Genomic DNA, 22,895 nt, shown 5'->3' with positions numbered 1-22,895 from the left:
AACTTGATGGTAAAACCTTTGCCAGCTGTTCCTTCAAGAGGAAGGAGCAAATACACGTGCTATACAGAGCCTTTATTTCCGTGTGAAAATTGACCATGATACTATAACCATTGATCCAATAATACTATTTTTGAGATTGGTTTTTGTCATAGAGAGAAAGCCAGAAAACTAAATTACAGAATACTTCTTGTACGAGTCACTGTTCAAAGATGGAGTTCTACGAACTGCGTAAAAATAAAAACTAAAGACATGCATCTTGGACAAAGTTGAAATGACTAAAGAACCGGACTCCACAAAAATTATTGATTGCAGCGCCTTGTTGTGATGTTGTGACAGAAAGAAGAATGAGAAGTTCCTTGAGATCTTCAATGAATACTTCAGTTTTCTTCAGCATTTGCGCACCAATGTTATTTTTTTTGATGGACGTCAACCAAACATTCGACCCATCTTCGAATTTTTAAACTCGTCTACGAATACTTTACCGCAAATCAGGAAACAGAAATACGACGAAAAGGTCATGTTTAATCGTTCTCACTTTGATCCAGCTCTCTTTCCACCATCACAACGAGCTGCATATCACCACGGCCTCAGAGTATATCACCAGCTGAAAGTTTAGAGAACTAAAAGAAACTGAGATCTGAACACCTTGTCATGGGGTTGGCAAAAGCAAGATGACATGTTTTCTCCAGTGATTACGGATGCAGCTGCTGCACCAGAAAATGTCTTGAAAATCATTCGATGTAGCTGCAAGGGATCATTTAACAGACGCTGCTCTTGTTGGAAAGCGGGCTTAACATGCATCTCGTCATGTAAGGAATGATACGGAATGACATGCACAAATACTACAGTCGTGTTTGATGACGAATTGGGAGAACATTGGGAGACATTTTATGGATGCGTTTGCATGATTTTGATTGAAATGTGTTTATATTTTGTTGGAACTTAAACAACTGGAAATATTGTTTTTACATCTTTACATTTTGTTTTACCCTAGCAAGACCGGGCTTTTTGGCACTCCAGGACTAGGGTTGTATAGATTTTTGATTTATTTTTGTAACAAAATGCCCTATAAAATATCATTTTAACTAAATACATCTTCACTACGTCTTAGATAACTTTTATGTGTTGCTGACATGACCTTGCCTTGCCTTACTACCGTAATCATCGAATTTTGCGAGTTGACGAACTGTATCGCTTCGAAGTATCAAAAGTCATTCACAAATATTTTTCCAATAGTTTGCCTCCTGTGTTTGATGACTTTTTCATACCTGATAAAAATGTCCACTCCCATTACACGAGATCCTCGTCAAAAGGAAATATCTACCTACCCCCACCCAATTGCAACCTAACTTCGACTTCCCGGGACCTATCATCTGGAATGCATTACCACAACATATCCGTGAATTGCCTTATAATAGATTTAAAAAATACCTACTTAATCACTTCTTGTCGTTATACTAACACTGTTGCTCTACCTCGCCCACACATTGCTTCATTAATCACTTGCTATCATCGTTTAATTTTTCTTGTATTATCCTGTTTTAACTAACTTCTTTACAGCCAGACTGTGTAGAGTCAAGTGTACCTATTTGATGCTGGTGTGATCAGACTAGATGACTTTCACGGTCTTATCGATCATTCCTATCTAATACCGAATACTGTGCATGCATATTTTCTGTACCACCATCACTGCTGTGTATGTGTGTGTATTTTGGTTGGATGAAAATAAAGACACTCTCTCTCTCTCTCTCTCTCTCTCTCTCTTACTTATTAAAGAAAAACCTTTTATTTCGGTGAAATCTCTCCTATTACCTCCGTCTCGGTCAACTTTTACACCCTTAAACGTGTGATAAATACCTCTTAATAAAGTATTGTTCTATTTTGTTGCTGTCCGATTGTTAGTTTGCTTTGCTGATAATAATATTCCAATTTATGGTGTTGTATTCTGTTACGGAGGTATCGTATTTTAGCTTATATTTGTATTATAATGTTAGTCAATATAGCGTTTTACCCCCTGGTACTTTTTTGGTCATAAATTTTTTCCCCAAGGTAAAAAAAATGAAAAAAATATCATTGAAAAGCTGATAAAATTATCTTTCCAACAGTATATGATACGTCCTTATAAGAATATTTTCTATGTTGACAAAAAATCCAACTGGACTACTGGTATAGGCTAGTATACTAATGCACGGTATTCGGCGGACGGCGTTCAAGATCCGGTGTTCAACGGACGACGTAACAACGACAACAGAAAATGGGTTGGTACCGTTATGGGTAACAGCCATATCATATTTACATCGTATTGCCGCTTTAATCTTACTCTGTCGGAAGTACAACAATATTTTTGTTCAAAACATGTAACGCTGAATTTTCTCTGTCCACGCCATGCTCGACTACCTGTCGTATTATATTAATGTGTGCTGAATTACTAGAGGTGGTCAGCAACGATTTACTTGTACTTGTCAAGTACTTCAAGCGGATTCACCCTACTAGTACTACTTCTTCAGGTGTTTATGATTTAATACTAAATAGCTGGTTCGTGGTACAGAACTTGAATATAGCTTTCAATACAATATCCATTGTAAAATAATATTTATTGAACTCGAAGACTTTTCGGGTGCCTCTTTTCAAGAGTTACCGGCACACTAAAGGGATTTAAACAGATTTAAAAGCAAAACCAAAAAAGCAAAGTATGACGCAAGTAGTATAGTAGATCGCTCGTGAGGTGTGTGGGGCTCTTATGGGCCCTCTCGCACGGTGCCTCGAAACTCGTGTTGGCACATCGTACTTTTGGATCCCCCCCTATCGCTCGCACATCGTAATGTGTTCTTATGGGTGCGCTCGCATGTCGTACTTTCAGATATAGGTATCTCTCGCATGTCGTATTGAAAACTCGTGTTGGCACCAGACATGGGGTGATTACTTCATGAATGTAATCGATTGCGATTACGATTACTTCTGAATCACGCGATTACGATTACGATTACGATTACAGCAAAATCAGGAAGTAGTCGATTACGATTACGATTACATTGGAAAAGTATTCACGATTACTCACGATTACATTTATTTTGCTTCTTAGAACTAATCTTACAAGATATATTGAAGACAATATAAGGATTGCGTCGAAAAGGCCTAATGAGATAACAACAGCTTCCTCAATAAATGATGCGCTATTTGCTTGTTACGTCATAATGTACCCATTGCCCAACTTGATGAGGGACGATTTATCGCATCCAACGATCTGCATTCTCGCCAGGTCCATAACTGCCGCACCCAAACTCGCCAATAGGGTGGTGAGAGCGCTCGAAGGGGACTCAAAAGTATTTGGTAAAATAAAATAGATTATAGAGTATTTTCGTGAGATCTGATCAACTTGAACATTTTTTTCGGGCTTCGCGATTTAAATGTCTCTTGATAGCTTGATTTTGAAATGCATACCTCTCACCCTCATGAAAAAAGTATGCATAATTTACAGGAATACGCATTTCGGTGCCGGTCATTACCGAGTCACGACATACCAAAAGACAAATGCAGTTTCGGCCAACATGCGACTCCAAGAAGTGTAGAAAGACCTCAGCAAAAACTTTGAGCATGTGTCAGTAGTTAGTATGATCGCTCGCGAACGGCCATTGTGGCTTATGGGCGGGGTGGTGACCTGCCTGAAAACCCGGGGTGATGACCCCACCCTTTTAGACCCCCCTTGTGGTGGTGACCTGCCATTGTTTCTTATGGGTGCGGTGATGACACCACCCTTTCAGGTATAGGCTGCGGCGATGATATACCTTGAAAACTCGTGTTGGTGACCCCACCCTTTCGGTATAGGCTGCGGCGATGACCTGCCATGGAATGTTTGGTAGTGAACTAACGTTGTGGGTATAGGCTGCGGCGATGAACTGTCATGGCTTGTTTGGTAGTGAACTAACGTTGTGGGTATAGGCTGCGGCGATGACCTGCCATGGCTTGTTTGGTAGTGAACTAACGTTGTGGATATAGACCGCGGCGATGACCTGTCTGTCATGTATTCTTACGCGGTCTCTGGTGACTCGCCATGTGTTCTTATGGGTGCGGCCGTGATTCGCCCTTTCGGGTATAGTCAACTCTCGCGCTGTGTTGAAGAAGTATCAGGAATAGTAAATAGTCACGTGATTGATTCTTAGTTAATGTGTATATTACAAATTATTAAATATGACCGATTCGAGTTAATCCCAACGTTTGCGGTGAATGCGACTTCGATATATCGTTATTCTTATGGGCGCGGCGATGATTCGTACTTTCGTTGATAGAATGCTAGCGGTATGTCGTACTTTCACCAAAAAGGGTGTGAAATAGTTTGCTAAATCTAGGAATCAGTCGCTTGGTAATTAGTTTACCACGGAGCCGGCGTAGACGGCGATTCCAATACCAACAATAGCCGCGTTCACATATTAACACTCCAAATAGGTGTGAAATAGTTTGCAAACCCTGCGATCGCTGACAAGATAATGTCTCAGACATACGCGACTTGATGTTACAGGCATATCGATCACTCACGCGGTGAAATTTTCGTAAGCAGTTTGGGACAGAGCTTGATTTCATTCGTAAGATTTAATAAGTAACGAATAACAGAGCCGTCACAGACGATGATTCGAATACCGACAAATTCTCACTTATTTCTGATCCCACCCTAATCCTTTGCGAAGTTGACGCTTATTCGAAAAGGGGTGAAATAATTGTAAAATCCTACGTCGGTGACGCGATAATGCATCAGACATAGCGATCTAATTATAGTACGGTGTCGGAATCCATTCGCGAGATGTTCTATAGGTAAATTGAGATAATCCGAAACGAAATATTTTGACTTTGGTGTAGTGTGAATTGAAATAGGATTGACAAACATGACTATCAACTTTCCCACAGTCCCATATTGATATTATACGCACATTGATTTGAAACAAGTAATGGAACATTGCAACTCTATTCGCGATCCGACTTTTCGTTTGTCAAAGCGACATTTTAACATCTTACCATACTCAAAAGAATTATTTACAACATTAACAAGTGTTCAAAATCTAGTTTTCACTTACTTGATTATATCGCTGCAACCCACAAATTTGAATTAATTCATCCTGGTTGTATTCGTATGATCGGTCTTTTTTATTCAATTGTAAAGGTCGTTACTATTCTGAAGACAAAGTAAGCTATTTACTAATCGACACATAAATGACTTGACATAAACATATTATATTTTGAGTATACGAGATTTGAATGTCTGAACAATAACTGAGAAATAATTTATCACAATAAAATCCGTATATTACAGCGTAAAAGATGTTTGAATGTCAGCAACTCTGTACGGTCATAGTTACTACCACTAATTTACCCGACCAACTCGTCATGATCATTCCTGAAATCAACACAAATATGACCACTGACTTGAGTTAACCACAAAACAGCATCAAGTTTTAAATCCACTTGTAGCTTACGGATTATTTGAATGCTGGTTATGTTTTGTTGTAATTGAGTTCACGGAAATAGTATTACGTCTCGACATCTGACCATCTTACCATATTCAAAGAATCAACCACGAAAACATTGTCAAGTAAATCCGTTAACCGACCAACTCAACAGTATCAATATGAAAAACAGCCAACCATACACGAATCCATACAAGCACTAAAACCTAAAATCCATAACAAGCCTGGTTGTATTCATATCCCTACATGTCTTTTTATTCAACTTGAAAAGTCGTTACTATTCTGTAAGACAAAGTAATTACTATGCGGTATATTTTGTAAGATAAAAGTAATTACTTCTCGGTGCCCGCGACTTGAGATTAACATAATATGTTTGAGTATGCGAGATTTGAAAGTCTGCCCAACATGTTGAGAATTCATTTCTTACAATCGAACGCAGGTGTTATATTGAAAATTATCATGATGTAAACATAAGGATTGACACATTGATTTGACATATGTAATAGTTGATCATGACTTGACTATTAAATTATTTGCGTTAATTAGACCCGGCGTTGTGGTAAAGATTATTGTGACAGCAACAAACTTTTCAGTACCATTGTTATTAACATATTGAGTTGTAAACTATGTGTGTCTAAAATGTTCTCGATTGGAAAATTATTCAGCCTTGGTACAAACCACGCAGAGTATTGTGGATATCAGGAAATATTTTACAAATGTCTGCATTAAACAAGACTAAAGATGAAACAACAATTTCCTTTGTTGAACAATAACCGGGGCAATACTTTATTGTCGGTGAGAATTGAAACACTTTCGCGCATTACCTGGTGTCAAGATATCACACTAGGTGAATTGACATACCACCATTTGATTAATGCTTAATCCGTTCGCATCATTTCACACTCACTTTGATCATTACAAAAGTAAATTGGAATATGTTTGCTAGGCACCACCTATTCAACTATACTTGAGTAATACAGAAACCTCTCAGCATTAATAAAATCGAAATGTGCGCTACACTGAAATCTACAAAAATGTGTTTGTATTGCTGTTCGTAGTAGCGATATCGATTTGAACCTCCATCATCTAACCAAACTACTGAGAGTCGTTGTCAATTTACATGACGTTCACTGATTACATACTAGAACTATTTGTGCAGCGCACACGATCAGAGAAATTGGACATTTTTCCATTGCCATTCGTCAAAGTAAATGTCGTCACAATAATCAGTCACTAAAAGACCATATACTTGTATGTGATTGAATCGCCGACAATTAACTCGGTAAATCAAACCCCTGAGAAATTTCACTCAGTCATTGGATAGGAAACAGCGTCGCTTAATCGGTGTGAGTCGTTATTTCTAAATACTAATCATATCTGTCCAGCCAAGAACAATTTTCACTCACTTGGGTAACGAAACCAGTGTCCAATATCAATACAAGATATTTTCGTCACACAAAAATAATCAACTTCACTCGATATTCCCGTACTACGAAACTGTACAAAGGTTACATGCTTTTGTATGACATGGAATCAATACCGATCGAAGTAACCGTATTGGAGATAACTTTTAAACAAACACACTCTACGTGGTTAACATTCTCGTCGATTCTATTGTGATTAATGTATACTTCATGTGATCTGGATTCATTTCGATATGGCTAAACATTCAACCTCGACGGATACGAATTGTCACACACTCAAGTAATATCATACCAAATAGTTATTTACAAGACACAGAAATTTGTTTTGGTCGTTTCGACTTTATTACTGGAGATACTCATCACTTCGCTTAATACAATCTAGATTTAAACTCCATCGAACCTTTGGTGTCTATCGTTTTGCTGGATACGAATTATGTTAGTCTAAGAGTACACAATTTTCACTATCTTGGGTTATGAACTCAGTGTGTTAGCGATCCTTCAATATTTTGTAGTATCAACTAGCTACTTCGTAGGATACGAATGATCATCCTCACAACTCTTACAAAAGTACGAAGGATATTTACATCACACAAAGTAATCGACTTTACTCGATATCCTCACACTACGAAACTGAATGGTTATGGTTTGACTCTACAAACTGTTCTGATGTCACAAGAACTTTTTCATACGAATGGTTACGTATCTAAATATTCAAATAATCCAACACACGACTATAGCACTTACAGAAATATCATAGTTCTTGTAACAAAGTTGTATAAGTATAATGTTTATCGTAAGTCCTACATAGCCATGATATCCGTCCGAGTTTGACTTTTAGAAAACATTATACCGACATCGCGACATCTTTCAAAATTAAAACCACGGTGACTGCTTCAGAGACCTACCAATGAAATTGCAGTATTACAGTTACTTCCACAAAAGAGTATGTATTCGACTTACTTACCACAAATCTAACGCACAAAACAATTTACTTTACTAACGAGAAGCACCGAGCCTCACATCAAAACAACTAGAAAGTGGAACTATATTAAAAAACGTCGCTAACCTTTGTGCACCAGCTGTAAATCACACAAGCAACATGTTTCAAGATTCTGGTTATTGAAAAACGTTAAAGTGTTTCTCCTGCACCAAGTCGTTATGTTGACGAAAGCGTATATTGTAATACCATGATCGATTTGCATTCGTTGGTCACAAACTGTCACTACTCTAAATAATTATTTTTCACTCAAACACAAAAGCATACTTGTCGCCAATCGTTTTCATCAAGCACGAGTTCAAGAAACCTGCTACGACATGAATTGTTATTTTGATGTTGTGTAAATAGGTAATAATTTATTTTAGTAACACTACATCAACATCATCGAGTTGTGCGAATAGATTTACATGTGGTTTTAATCGAAGTACACAGCACGGTCTAATGTAGATTCATCTCTATTGTACAGCAACTCGGTAATCGAAATGCATTAACATTTAAACAACGATCTTGGTTCGTCACGCGAAAAATATCTTTACTGTCGCAACACTCTGATACTCTGCACAAGATGTGTAAATCCTTTTCACACTCATAATAATACACTAACGGGATACCGATGTCAAGCAACAACGTTTAACAACATCACTGACACTGAACATACGATACCTACCCAAGTAAAAATATCATTTTCACCAGGAGGTCAGTCGTTACTTGTGTACAATTACCATTTTCCCTTGGGAGTTTAGCGTTACCCGAGTAACAAAACCATTTTCACTTGGAAATATATGTTTTCCCTCAACATCAAACGTTTTTCACTTGGAAATATATTTTTTCCCTGGGTAACAAACCCCTTTTCACTTGGAAATATATTTTTGTCCTGGATAACAAACCTTTTTCACTTGGAAATCTATTTTTTCTCTGGGTAACAAACCTTTTTCACTTGGAAATATACTTTTTCTCTGGGTAACAAACCCTTTTCACTTGGGAATATATTTTTTCCCCGAGCAACAAACCATTTTCCCTGAGCAACAAACCCTTTTCTCCCCAGGCAACAAACCCTTTTCGTTTGGAAAACTATCATTTACCTGAGTACCAATACCATTTTCGTTTTGAAAACTGACAACTACACCGGTCAATTTGATATTTTTTGTATATTGTTACAGCAGACAGTGACAAAATATACACCAACAACGACTCCGATACATTTGTGTAATCAAATATTCACTTGCTCTGCCAATCAAAATCATTGGTTACTCACATACAATAACAATGTGCTGTTGTACATCGACATGTATGTTTTCGGAATTGGTGAATAAAGGGGTTTCTGATATGTCCGTGATGTCCGGGTTCGTGCTTTAGATTTTCCAGAGTCAAAATGTCTGAATAAAACACCTCCTTGACGATGGTTGGTATGTGGATAACGGTGTTCGGAAAACGGTTGGATTTATGTCACCCATCGCGATAACAACTCCAGGTCGAGTTTTCCTCCCACATGTTTACCATATTGTGTCTTTATTGGTCAATGTATGTCTCGACATTCAGTTTGAAATCGGAAACCCTGATAAAGTACGTAACCGGATCCGGATATCAACTGTGAATCGATAAACCAATGAACAATATTCAAAGTAAACATGTTACACCCTGTGTTTCCACGACAAAATACCATCCAGACATACGTCGCGCTTGTTTGCCCACACCAGTATACGCGTAAATGGAGGTGTGTGACATTGCATGCAATGTGTTGGTATACAAACATCGATCCACAGACATTATCATAGCCGGTAATTTTGATGTAGATCGAATGTCACTCGATAACAACGGTATACGAATAAGCCACATTGCAATGACTCTGAGTCCGCGCTATGACATCGATATTTCGACACCGTTCACTGATTTACTCGATGGTGTTATCGTGTTGTAACATTACAAGATAGTCATGGCCCTATCTCCGGACAGATCACCCAGACCAATTGGATACATCGGTCAATATCCGTCGTGTTGTCGACACCGAAGTTTTCTGCTGAGACTACAGCGTTTGATCTAGGTGAACTATCGAAGTACGGTGCTCGAAATGATTGCGATCAGTCTTTCAGTCACGATCAATGGATGTCGCTACTCCCACATAACGACTCCAGATAAATATCGTGCAAATGTCGGACTGATATTGTGATCCAATAAGGTATGTTTCTGTGGAATGAAGACTGCAATCGTACACCACAATAGAACACTACCTCGTGATTTCACACGCAATCATAAAACACACTTTCGTAAGGGTCTAGCTCATCCGGTGACATTTCGAAACGGCCATCGCTACAAGAGATCGGGTTGGTCTCGTCATATCGATAGCATTTTGACACTGTCATCACCACAAGGCTATTGAGGTCGATTCTGTTGGTCATATCGAAGAACATGTCAATCCGTTTTAGAATGTACCGTTTTTCAACTCCCCACACTATAGTGTTACGACACAGACAAGAAGCGTCGGTGGAAATGATAACACACGGAAGTAGTTAAGTAGATCGCTCTGGGGGTGGCAGGGGCTCTTATGGCGGGGTGGCGATTCGTATTGAAAACCGGGGGTGGCGACTCGTACTTTAAGACCCCCCTCGGGGCCGCGATTCGTAATGGGTTCTTATGGACGCGGTCGTGATTCGTACTTTTGGGTATAGGCTGCGGCGGTGACTCGTATTGAAAACTCGGGGCCGTGATTCGTACTTTTGGGTATAGGCTGCGGCGGTGACTCGTATTGAAAACTCGGGGTCGTGATTCGTACTTTTGGGTATAGGCTGCGGCGGTGACTCGTATTGAAAACTCGGGGTCGCGATTCGTACTTTTGGGTATAGGCTGTGGTGGTGACTCGTATTGAAAACTCGGGGTCGTGATTCGTACTTTTGGGTATAGGCATCTCTCGCGCTGTGTTGAATATGTATTAGGTATAGTAAATAGTCACGTGATTGACTCTTAGTTAATGTGTATACCTCAAATTATTATATATGACCAATTTGAAGTAATCCCAACGTTTACGGTGAATGCGACTTTAATATATCGTTATTCTTATGGGTGCGGCGATGATTCGTACTTTCGTTGATAAAATGCTAGCGACATGTCGTACTTTCACCAAAAATGGTGTGAAATAGTTTGCTAAATCTAGGAATCAGTCGCTTGGTAATTAGTTTACCACGGAACCGGCGTAGACGGTGATACCAACAATAGCCGCGTTCACATATTAACACTCCAAATAGGTGTGAAATAGTTTGCAAACCCTGCGTTCGCTGACAAGATAATGTCTCAGACATACGCGACTTGATGTTACAGGCATATCGATCGCTCACGCGGTGAAATTTTCGTAAGCAGTTTGGCACAGAGCTTGATTTCACTCGTACGATTTAATAAGTAACGAATAACAGACCGCCAGTGTCGGTAACTTGAATAGCGACAAATTGTCACTTATTTCCGCTCTAACCCTAATCCTTTGTGAAGTGAACGCTTATTCAAAAGGGTGTGATATCATTTTAAAATCCTACGACACTCACAGGGTAATGCTTCAGACAAAGCGATCCCTCATGCCCGCTCACAAGGTAATATTTCCGTAATTAGTTTGTCACAGAGTCGTCGCAGACGGTGATTCGTAAACCAACAATTTGACACTTTCTGGTATGGTCGCTATATGTTTTGACACTTTGTCCGTGTTTGACTTTAGTTGTATGATAAGAATCATGCGAATATTCAAACAATGTATCAATTGAATGAAATGAAACTTACTACACAGCTCAAGTTGATTCGTATTTGAATGTGTTGATCCGGTACAATTCTAATTAATTTGAGAAATCTTTTTAACGTGATCTTTTGATTCGACCGTAACCTGAATATTACTGACGCCGACTTTCAGTCACATTGAATTATTCACACATTCCACGCCGCTGTTTTAACAGTTATAGAATCAATACCAACTATCTCTAACCCGATAATATTCAATCATTTTGGTAATTTACCAACTTTAAATCCATTCGCGGATGTACTAAAGGTAAATCCAAATAATCCAAAATGAAATATTTGGACTTTGACATAGTCTGAATTGAAATAGATTGACAAACATGACTACCAACTTTCCCGCAGTCCCATTTCGATATTATATGCACATTGATTTGAAACAAGTAATGAAACATTACAACTCTATTCGCGATCCCGCTTTCCGTTTGTCAAAGAGATATTTTAACATCTTACCATACTCAAAAGAATTCTTCACAACATTAACAATTGTTAAAAATCTAGTTTTCACTTACTTGATTATATCACTACAACTCACAAACTTGAATTAATTCATCCTGGCTGTATTCGTATGATCGGTCTTTTTTATTCGATTGTAAAGGTCGTTACTATTCTGAAGACAAAGTATTTACTAATCGGTACATATACGATTTGACTTGGACATATTATATTTTGAGTATACGAGATTTGAATGTCCGAACAATAACTGAGAATTAATTTATCACAATTAAATCCGTATATTACAGCGTAAAAGATATTGGGGGATCAGCAACTCTGTACGGTCGTAGTTACAACCACATTAACTAATCTACCCAGGCAACTCGTCATGATCATTCCTGAAATCAACACAAACACGACCACTGACTTGAGTTAACCGCGAAACAGCATCAAGTTTTAAATCCGCTTGCAGCTGACGGATTATTCGAATGCATCGATGGAGAATATTATTGAACTCGTCGGTATTGTTACTTCAACAAATTACACCGACTGCGAAAGTTAATATCGAATGGTAAGACTTGATCACATATTTGTTGATCACAGACATGACAAAAAAACATTATCGAGATTTTATAAACTAGTCATATTACTCTACACATCTATCAATATCAAAATGCGAGTCATCCAATTTTTCTACTAAAGTAACATTGCACTTTCGGATTCGGTATAGTCATACAAATTGTATTAAATCCAACATCAAAACAAAAGGATTTTTTTTTTTAGTTTATTGAAATCAAATCATTCGTCTTCGACTTGTGCTTTTCTAGATTGCACGCAACCATTCGTTACGAACGAGCTGTAACCAAAGTTAAGAATTCTTTGTGTCCACAGATATAGAAGATGAATATAGCTAACACAATCGCGAATCGATGTTTCAGAGTATTTCACGGATGTAATAAACTTGTTAGTGTCGCCTATCTAAAAGTATGCATGCGTTCGATTTCCATACCGACTGTTGCGATGTTTAGGATTCGCTTACAATGACCAAGAGTGAGGATTTAACATCAATGTCGTTACTGGAGGTATTCACAACAGAGAATCGAAACATTACACAGTGTGAAAATATATCTTTGATATCAAAGCACTATCCCAAGTACACGATTAATACTCAACTCCGTTCACACTTTCTATAGAACGTGCTAAATGTAAAATATCACGAGGTTGCACTCTAAGACTTTGATCATTACAAAAGTAAATTGAATATGTTTGCTCGACGCATTCAATTCAACTAGAAATGTCTAGTGCACAACAATCGTAATATTAAGGAAGTACTTGCTACACTGTAATTCACTAAACGTGTTTTGCATTGTTGTTCATTTGTAGCATTGATTGAAATTGAACCCTCAAATAATAATTCCCGACACGAAACCAAACCGCTGAAAGTCGTTACCAACACAAAGAAACACTTTGTACGATGTTTGCCAAATGTACCCTATGGCTAGGTGTACTAGAATTATTTGTGTAACACATACACCGACAATGTAATCGAAAATTTTTCCGTTGTCATTCGCTAAAGTAAATGTCATCACAATACTCTGTCACTAAAGATCTTACTTGTATCTGATTGAATCACCGATAATTAACTCGCTAAATCAAACCATAAGGAAATTTCACTCACTCATCAGATATGAAACAGCGTGTAGATCGGTGTAGATCGTTTTTGTAAATGCAAATAATACCTGACCAACAGAAAACAATTTTCACTCACCTTGTAATGAAACCAAGTGGCGGACCTTCGTTCAATATTTTGTTTGTGTCAAATACTTTGCAATAAACACAGTGGAGTGGTCGAGCTTTACATCAGCATACTGTAATCTGTAAATCAAGCTTACATCCGACTTGTAACTGTATCGTTTACCTAACCGAGTTGTATGCACAGTTTGATATTTTTTGTTATTTGGTAATTGCTGAATATACAACTTCGAAATACTCCCTTGAACGTAATTTCCATCATCGTAATAATCGAAGTACATTTGTGTCGAATTCGTAACAGCCGACTATGACATGATAAATTTTTGACAAGTTATGCTTGGAAGATTGGTTGTATATCACGAAAAATAATTACCGCTCATATTGATACTGTTATCCATTGTTCGGTATTTTCAAACGAGTAAAATTTATTACTTGAGTTACTCCGCTTAATGCAAATGTAAACTCAACCGTCTTTCAACATCGCAAAGACATCGATACAAAGTATACAATCAAACGCAACAAGTTTTACTTTTGTAGGTTGTGTATGGTTATCCTGCATAACTCATTTCTTACCAAAGCCATATGAAATATATTCATGTTACACGAAAATATTCACTCATGCTACAAACCTGTACAATGATTGGTGGTGCTTTCAAACTGTTTCGATACCTCAAGAACTTTATTGTCTGAATGGTTGTTCATGTATCGTAATAATCAAGTAGTTCAACACAGAACTAGTATTAACAGAAACACCAGAGTTGTTTACACAAAAGTTTGTATGTGTACAGTATACGAATACCATGTGTAAGTCCAGCACAATTGTGGTATCCATACGAGTTTAGTTAACACAATTTACGACACCGAGGTCGCGTCATCTTTCGTAAGACAACAAACCAAGGCTTCAGGATATGTCCATGTCATAGCAATGAATCGGCTACTCCAACAACAGAGTGCATATGTTTTCTAGTTACGGTGCTTACATCTTACACACAAATCAATCTACTTTGCTAACGAATAGTGGTGAGTCATCATATGGTTATCCTCACTAGTAAAACATACTATCATACAAAATGGTCGTTATAGTTTGCACACCAACGGTACATCGTACAAGTAACAAGTCTCGAGAATCCAGTTATTCAAAAAACGTGAAAGTATTTCTACACCAAGTCGTTATGTTGACGAAAGCGTATATTGTAATATCATGATCGATTTGCATTCGTTGGTCGCAAACTGTCACTACTCTAAATAATTCTTTTTCACTCAAACACAAACGCATACTTGTCACCATTCGTTTTCATCAAGTACGAGTTCAAGAAACTTACTACGACATGAATTTTTATTTTTATGTTGTGTAAATAGGTAATAATTAATTCAAGTAACACTATATCAACATCATCGAGTTGTGCTAATAGATTTACATGTGGTCTTGTGGTTTTCATCGGGACATACAGCACGAACTAACTGTAGACTCCTCTCTGTTGTACAGCTACTCGGTAATCGAAATGCATTAACATGTAAACAACGATCTTGTTTCGTCACACCAAAAATATGTTCACTGTCGCGATACTCCGCACAAGACGTGCATAGCCTTTTCACACTCGTAATAGTATACCAACGTCAAGCGATAACGTTTAACAAGACCAACGACACTGAACCCACGACGTTTACCTATGTAAAATTACCACTTTCACTTGCCAGTCCATCGTTTACCTGACTAAACATATTATTTTCCTTTGGAGATCTGATGTTTACCCAGAGTAAGAAACCTTTTTCACTTGTAAATATGTTTTTTCCTTGGCTAACAAACCTTTTTTCACTTGTAAATATGTTTTTTCCTTGGCTAACAAACCTTTTTTCACTTGGAAATCTATTTTTTCTCTGGTTAACAAACCTTTTTCCCCGGGTAACAAACCTTTTTCCCTGAGCAACAAGCCATTTTCACTTGGTGGTCCGTCGTTTACCTGAGTAAAAATATCATTTTCCTTTGGGGATCTGGCGTTTACCCGGTGTAACAATACATTTTCGCTTGGAAAAATACTTTTACCTAGAGTAACTAATCATTTTCTCCTGGGTAACAATCCCTTTTCGTCTGGAAACTATCATTTAACTGAGTACCAATACCGTTTTCACTTGGAAATACATTTTTTCCCTGGGTAACAAACCTTTTTCCCTGAGCAACAAACCATTTTCACTTGCAAATATATTTTTTCCTGGGTAACAAACCTTTTTCACTTGGAAATATATTTTTTCCCTGGGTAACAAACCTTTTTCGCTTGGAAATATATTTTTTCCTTGAGCAACAAACCATTTTCACTTGGTGGGTCGTCGTTTACCTGACTAAAAATATCATTTTCCTTTGGAGATCTGGCGTTTACCCAGTGTAACAATACAATTTCTCTTGGTCATCTAGCTTTTCCTAGAGTAACAAAACCATTTTCATTTTGAAATCTGACAAACACACCTGACAATTTGATATTTTTGTATATTGTTACAACGAACAGTGACGGAAATATACACAGACTACCGGTTTCAGAGTACACCCCATCGGTCGTATCACGTCAATATCATCGGTTAACCACATACAATATACTCTTGTACACCGAAATGCACGCTTTGGAAAATTGGACAATAGGCTGCGATAGTTCTGTGATGTCCGGGTTCGTGCTTTAGATTTTCCAGAGTCAAAATGTCTGAATAAAACACCTCCTCGATGACGGTTGGTATGTGGATAACGGTGTTCGGAAAACGGTTTGATTTATGTCGCCCATCGCGATAACAATTCCTGGTCGAGTTTTCCTCCGGCATGTTTGCTATATTGTGTCTTTATTGGTCAATGTATGTCTCGACATTCAGTTTGAAATCGGAAATGATAAAGTATGTAACCGGATCCGGATATCAACTCTGAATCGATAAACCAATGAACAATATTCAAAGTAAACATGTCACACCCTGTGTTTCCACGAAAAAATACCATCCAGACATACGTCGCGCTTGTTTGCCCACATCAGTATACGCGCAAATGGAGGTGTGTGACATTGCATGCAATGTGTTGGTATACAAACATCGATCCACAGACATTATCATAGCCAGTAGTTTTGATGTAGATCGAATGTCACCCGATAACAATACCAATAAGCCACATTGCAATGACTCTGAGTCCGCGCTATTACATCGATATTTCGACACCGTTCGCTGATTTACTCGATGGTGTTATCGTGTTGTTACATTGCAAGATAGTCATGACCCTATCTCCGGACAGATCACCCAGACCAATTGGATACATCGGTCAATATCTGTCGTGTTGTCGACACCGAAGTTTTCTGCTGCAGCGTTTTACCAATGTGAACTATCGAAGTACGGTGCTCGAAATGATTGCGATCAGTCTTTCAGTCACGATGCATGGATGTCGCTACTCCCACATAACGACTCCAGATAAATATCGTGCAAATCTCGGACGGATACTGTGATCCAATAAGGTGTGTCTATGTGAAGACTGCAATCGTACACCACAATAGAACACTACCTCGTGATTTCACACGCAATCAAAAAACACATCATCGTAAGGGTCCATTTCGCCCGGTGCCATTTCGAAACGGTCATCGCCACAAGAGATCGGTAACATTTTGAAACTATCATCACCACAAGGCTATCGACGTCGTTTCAGTTGGTCATGTCAATCCGTTTTACAAAGTACCGTTTTTCGAGTCCCTGCACCATAGTGTTACGACACAGGCAAGATGCATCGGTGGAAATAATAAAACACAGAAGGCACACTTTGGTGTTATTTGACATAGGTTTTACACCTGAAGAACCTTACATTCGAGCGATGCATTGGAACGACGCTTGTATTATTGACGTCGAAGGAACAGAAATGTATCGATTTATCGGTTTCGTACATATCCAGCAAAAATCTGGTTATATGATTGTACACGGTGAATGTCTGTGAACGCTCTATTGGTATATTCTGTGCAGTTCACTTCCACCGTCGTGCGAATAACCCATGTTACGGTTCCATGTTTGTGTGTCTGTATGTCATGCTCAGACGGACTCAGAGTCATTGCAATGTGGCTTATTGGTATTGTTATCGGGTGACATTCGATCTACATCAAAACTACCGGCTATGATAATGTCTGTGGATCGATGTTTGTATACCAACACATTGCATGCAATGTCACACACCTCCATTTGCGCGTATACTGATGTGGGCAAACAAGCGCGACGTATGTCTGGATGGTATTTTTTCGTGGAAACACAGGGTGTGACATGTTTACTTTGAATATTGTTCATTGGTTTATCGATTCACAGTTGATATCCGGATCCGGTTACATACTTTATCATTTCCGATTTCAAACTGAATGTCGAGACATACATTGACCAATAAAGACACAATATAGCAAACATGCCGGAGGAAAACTCGACCAGGAATTGTTATCGCGATGGGCGACATAAATCCAACCGTTTTCCGAACACCGTTATCCACATACCAACCGTCATCGAGGAGGTGTTTTATTCAGACATTTTGACTCTGGAAAATCTAAAGCACGAACCCGGACATCACAGAACTATCGCAGCCTATTGTCCAATTTTCCAAAGCGTGCATTTCGGTGTACAAGAGTATATTGTATGTGGTTAACCGATGATATTGACGTGATACGACCGATGGGGTGTACTCTGAAACCGGTAGTCTGTGTATATTTCCGTCACTGTTCGTTGTAACAATATACAAAAATATCAAATTGTCAGGTGTGTTTGTCAGATTTCAAAATGAAAATGGTTTTGTTACTCTAGGAAAAGCTAGATGACCAAGAGAAATTGTATTGTTACACTGGGTAAACGCCAGATCTCAAAAGGAAAATGATATTTTTAGTCAGGTAAACGACGACCCACCAAGTGAAAATGGTTTGTTGCTCAAGGAAAAAATATATTTCCAAGCGAAAAAGGTTTGTTACCCAGGGAAAAAATATATTTCCAAGTGAAAAAGGTTTGTTACCCAGGAAAAAATATATTTGCAAGTGAAAATGGTTTGTTGCTCAGGGAAAAAGGTTTGTTACCCAGGGAAAAAATGTATTTCCAAGTGAAAACGGTATTGGTACTCAGTTAAATGATAGTTTCCAGACGAAAAGGGATTGTTACCCAGGAGAAAATGATTAGTTACTCTAGGTAAAAGTATTTTTCCAAGCGAAAATGTATTGTTACACCGGGTAAACGCCAGATCCCCAAAGGAAAATGATATTTTTACTCAGGTAAACGACGGACCACCAAGTGAAAATGGCTTGTTGCTCAGGGAAAAAGGTTTGTTACCCGGGGAAAAAGGTTTGTTAACCAGAGAAAAAATAGATTTCCAAGTGAAAAAAGGTTTGTTAGCCAAGGAAAAAACATATTTACAAGTGAAAAAAGGTTTGTTAGCCAAGGAAAAAACATATTTACAAGTGAAAAAGGTTTCTTACTCTGGGTAAACATCAGATCTCCAAAGGAAAATAATATGTTTAGTCAGGTAAACGATGGACTGGCAAGTGAAAGTGGTAATTTTACATAGGTAAACGTCGTGGGTTCAGTGTCGTTGGTCTTGTTAAACGTTATCGCTTGACGTTGGTATACTATTACGAGTGTGAAAAGGCTATGCACGTCTTGTGCGGAGTATCGCGACAGTGAACATATTTTTGGTGTGACGAAACAAGATCGTTGTTTACATGTTAATGCATTTCGATTACCGAGTAGCTGTACAACAGAGAGGAGTCTACAGTTAGTTCGTGCTGTATGTCCCGATGAAAACCACAAGACCACATGTAAATCTATTAGCACAACTCGATGATGTTGATATAGTGTTACTTGAATTAATTATTACCTATTTACACAACATAAAAATAAAAATTCATGTCGTAGTAAGTTTCTTGAACTCGTACTTGATGAAAACGAATGGTGACAAGTATGCGTTTGTGTTTGAGTGAAAAAGAATTATTTAGAGTAGTGACAGTTTGCGACCAACGAATGCAAATCGATCATGATATTACAATATACGCTTTCGTCAACATAACGACTTGGTGTAGAAATACTTTCACGTTTTTTGAATAACTGGATTCTCGAGACTTGTTACTTGTACGATGTACCGTTGGTGTGCAAACTATAACGACCATTTTGTATGATAGTATGTTTTACTAGTGAGGATAACCATATGATGACTCACCACTATTCGTTAGCAAAGTAGATTGATTTGTGTGTAAGATGTAAGCACCGTAACTAGAAAACATATGCACTCTGTTGTTGGAGTAGCCGATTCATTGCTATGACATGGACATATCCTGAAGCCTTGGTTTGTTGTCTTACGAAAGATGACGCGACCTCGGTGTCGTAAATTGTGTTAACTAAACTCGTATGGATACCACAATTGTGCTGGACTTACACATGGTATTCGTATACTGTACACATACAAACTTTTGTGTAAACAACTCTGGTGTTTCTGTTAATACTAGTTCTGTGTTGAACTACTTGATTATTACGATACATGAACAACCATTCAGACAATAAAGTTCTTGAGGTATCGAAACAGTTTGAAAGCACCACCAATCATTGTACAGGTTTGTAGCATGAGTGAATATTTTCGTGTAACATGAATATATTTCATATGGCTTTGGTAAGAAATGAGTTATGCAGGATAACCATACACAACCTACAAAAGTAAAACTTGTTGCGTTTGATTGTATACTTTGTATCGATGTCTTTGCGATGTTGAAAGACGGTTGAGTTTACATTTGCATTAAGCGGAGTAACTCAAGTAATAAATTTTACTCGTTTGAAAATACCGAACAATGGATAACAGTATCAATATGAGCGGTAATTATTTTTCGTGATATACAACCAATCTTCCAAGCATAACTTGTCAAAAATTTATCATGTCATAGTCGGCTGTTACGAATTCGACACAAATGTACTTCGATTATTACGATGATGGAAATTACGTTCAAGGGAGTATTTCGAAGTTGTATATTCAGCAATTACCAAATAACAAAAAATATCAAACTGTGCATACAACTCGGTTAGGTAAACGATACAGTTACAAGTCGGATGTAAGCTTGATTTACAGATTACAGTATGCTGATGTAAAGCTCGACCACTCCACTGTGTTTATTGCAAAGTATTTGACACAAACAAAATATTGAACGAAGGTCCGCCACTTGGTTTCATTACAAGGTGAGTGAAAATTGTTTTCTGTTGGTCAGGTATTATTTGCATTTACAAAAACGATCTACACCGATCTACACGCTGTTTCATATCTGATGAGTGAGTGAAATTTCCTTATGGTTTGATTTAGCGAGTTAATTATCGGTGATTCAATCAGATACAAGTAAGATCTTTAGTGACAGAGTATTGTGATGACATTTACTTTAGCGAATGACAACGGAAAAATTTTCGATTACATTGTCGGTGTATGTGTTACACAAATAATTCTAGTACACCTAGCCATAGGGTACATTTGGCAAACATCGTACAAAGTGTTTCTTTGTGTTGGTAACGACTTTCAGCGGTTTGGTTTCGTGTCGGGAATTATTATTTGAGGGTTCAATTTCAATCAATGCTACAAATGAACAACAATGCAAAACACGTTTAGTGAATTACAGTGTAGCAAGTACTTCCTTAATATTACGATTGTTGTGCACTAGACATTTCTAGTTGAATTGAATGCGTCGAGCAAACATATTCAATTTACTTTTGTAATGATCAAAGTCTTAGAGTGCAACCTCGTGATATTTTACATTTAGCACGTTCTATAGAAAGTGTGAACGGAGTTGAGTATTAATCGTGTACTTGGGATAGTGCTTTGATATCAAAGATATATTTTCACACTGTGTAATGTTTCGATTCTCTGTTGTGAATACCTCCAGTAACGACATTGATGTTAAATCCTCACTCTTGGTCATTGTAAGCGAATCCTAAACATCGCAACAGTCGGTATGGAAATCGAACGCATGCATACTTTTAGATAGGCGACACTAACAAGTTTATTACATCCGTGAAATACTCTGAAACATCGATTCGCGATTGTGTTAGCTATATTCATCTTCTATATCTGTGGACACAAAGAATTCTTAACTTTGGTTACAGCTCGTTCGTAACGAATTGTTGCGTGCAATCTAGAAAAGCACAAGTCGAAGACGAATGATTTGATTTCAATAAACTAAAAAAAAAAAATCCTTTTGTTTTGATGTTGGATTTAATACAATTTGTATGACTATACCGAATCCGAAAGTGCAATGTTACTTTAGTAGAAAAATTGGATGACTCGCATTTTGATATTGATAGATGTGTAGAGTAATATGACTAGTTTATAAAATCTCGATAATGTTTTTTTGTCATGTCTGTGATCAACAAATATGTGATCAAGTCTTACCATTCGATATTAACTTTCGCAGTCGGTGTAATTTGTTGAAGTAACAATACCGACGAGTTCAATAATATTCTCCATCGATGCATTCGAATAATCCGTCAGCTGCAAGCGGATTTAAAACTTGATGCTGTTTCGCGGTTAACTCAAGTCAGTGGTCGTGTTTGTGTTGATTTCAGGAATGATCATGACGAGTTGCCTGGGTAGATTAGTTAATGTGGTTGTAACTACGACCGTACAGAGTTGCTGATCCCCCAATATCTTTTACGCTGTAATATACGGATTTAATTGTGATAAATTAATTCTCAGTTATTGTTCGGACATTCAAATCTCGTATACTCAAAATATAATATGTCCAAGTCAAATCGTATATGTACCGATTAGTAAATACTTTGTCTTCAGAATAGTAACGACCTTTACAATCGAATAAAAAAGACCGATCATACGAATACAGCCAGGATGAATTAATTCAAGTTTGTGAGTTGTAGTGATATAATCAAGTAAGTGAAAACTAGATTTTTAACAATTGTTAATGTTGTGAAGAATTCTTTTGAGTATGGTAAGATGTTAAAATATCTCTTTGACAAACGGAAAGCGGGATCGCGAATAGAGTTGTAATGTTTCATTACTTGTTTCAAATCAATGTGCATATAATATCGAAATGGGACTGCGGGAAAGTTGGT

At 37.8% G+C, this 22,895-nt stretch overlaps 1 protein-coding gene across 1 annotated transcript in view; it reads left to right on the top strand.

Annotated features, from left to right (window-relative positions):
* The window catches only part of LOC145446660 (uncharacterized), a 101,502-nt gene that overhangs the window by 31,107 nt on the left and 47,500 nt on the right, over positions 1-22,895 (top strand). The window lies entirely within an intron of this gene.

This window comes from Botryllus schlosseri, chromosome 9, assembly GCF_051294905.1.
Source record: "Botryllus schlosseri isolate E-star chromosome 9, Bs_hap1, whole genome shotgun sequence".
In the NCBI taxonomy this organism is placed as follows: Eukaryota; Metazoa; Chordata; class Ascidiacea; order Stolidobranchia; family Styelidae; genus Botryllus; species Botryllus schlosseri.
The sequence above is the reverse complement of the archived record's forward strand: the minus strand, read 5'-3'. Positions and strand labels throughout refer to the sequence as shown.